Below are 1894 nucleotides of genomic sequence, written 5' to 3' on the forward strand. Positions count from 1 at the left end.
TGTCAATAAGTCTTCCTCCAATCCTCCACTGCCATGTTCTTCTTCTCACAGCTCAGCTGCTCAGATTACTTACTCAGCTACAGACTGAGTAAACACGGTGACAGGAGGCAATCCTGATGCACACATTTCCTGATTTTAAATAGTTTGTTCTGTTTGAGTGGCCGTCACTTAGTCTAGGTAAGGGTGACAGTGCACAGTGAAGTATTTTGGAATTACCACTCTTCTCAATGTTATCCATAATTTGTTATGGTTCACACAAATAATGCCTTTGCCTAGTCAATAAAACACAAGCAAACATCATTCTGGTGTTTTCTGCTTTAAGCCAAAATCCACCTGACATCAGCCATCATAGCCTCTTTCATGTCCTCTTCCAAATCCTGTTTGAATTTCTGACAGCTCCCTGTCAATGTACTGCTGCAACCACTATTGAATGATATCCAGTAAAACGTTCCTGCATGTGATATCAATGGTATTGTTAGACACTTTCCATGTTCTGTTGGTTTACTTGTCTTTGGGATGGGCACAAATATTGATCTCTTCCAGTTGGTTGGACACATAGCTGTCTTCCAATTTTCTTGGCATTGATGAGTGAGTGCTTCTTGGGCAGCGGTTCTCAACCTGTGGGTCGTGACCCCTTTGGGAGTCAAACGACCCTTTCATAAGGGTTGCCCAATTCATAACAGTAGCAAATTTACAGTTATGAAGTAGTAAGGAAAATAATTTTATGGTTGTGGGGGTAGGGGGGTCCCCACAACACGAGGAACTGCGTTAAAGGGTTGCAGCATGAGGAAGGTTGAGAACCACTGGGGCTTCATCGGCATACGGGCACATTTCAATTGGTGTTTCATCAGTTCTTAGGGCCTTATTTTTCATGAATGCCCTCAATGCAGCTTAGACTGGTTTCTTCAGTACCATTGGTCTTTGATAATGTGCTACTGCTTGAAATAAATGAATGTGGACCAGTTCTTTCTTGGCAGGGTGACTTTGTGCATTTCTTCCATAATATTTTGATGGCCCTTGCATCATTCGATAATTTGGTCATATAATTTTTTTCAGTATGCCAATCAAAGCTTGTACTTTTTTCTTCAGTTCTTTTAGCTTAAGATATGCTGAGTGTGCTCTTCCCTTTTCATTGGCTAATCCCAGCCTGTGCACAATTCTTTCAACACTCGACTTTGTCTGCCTGAGCTGCCCTTTGAAATTCTCTGTTCAGCACTCCGACTTCATAATTCCCTCAATTTTCCTTAGCTGCTCTAGGTTCAAGAACAAGTTTCAGAGTCTCTTCAGAGATGCGTTTTGGTCTCTTCTTTCGTTCCTGTCTCTTTCATGACGTAGTGCATCCTTCAAGGGCGATGCTCTTGATGTCATCCCACAGCATGTCACGTCTTCTCTCATTGGTGGTCAATGAGTCAACTGCATTCTGGGGATGTTTTTGAAATTCAGGTGATAGGTGTGCAAGGTCCAATTTTGGTTCTTGGGCTTGCTTTAATTTTCCTCAATATCAACTTGAACTTTCACACGAGCTATTAGTGATCTATCCCACTGTCAGCCCTGAACTCATTGTGGCTGCTGATATTGAAAATCTTCACAGTCTCTCCCCACAGACGTAGTCAACTTGATGCTTGCATCGTTCATATGGTTACATCCACGTGAATGGGCTCTATTTAGATTGTTGAATAAAAGGCATTTGAAACGAGGAAACAATTGGCCTTACAAAATTGTGTCATGAGATCTCCAGCTTCATTTCTATCATCAGGATATTGTCCAACAGCTGCTCTTTCCCCTTTATTCCCAACTTCTGCATTCCCATCTCCAATAATGATCCACGTGTCTTGACTGCATATCTGGCCAATTTCCCACTGAAGTACTGGTAGAATACATCAATTTCTTCACC

This window comes from Echinops telfairi, unplaced genomic scaffold, assembly GCF_000313985.2.
Source record: "Echinops telfairi isolate 266 unplaced genomic scaffold, ASM31398v2 ScPeMD7_23;HRSCAF=83, whole genome shotgun sequence".
Lineage (NCBI taxonomy): Eukaryota > Metazoa > Chordata > Mammalia > Afrosoricida > Tenrecidae > Echinops > Echinops telfairi.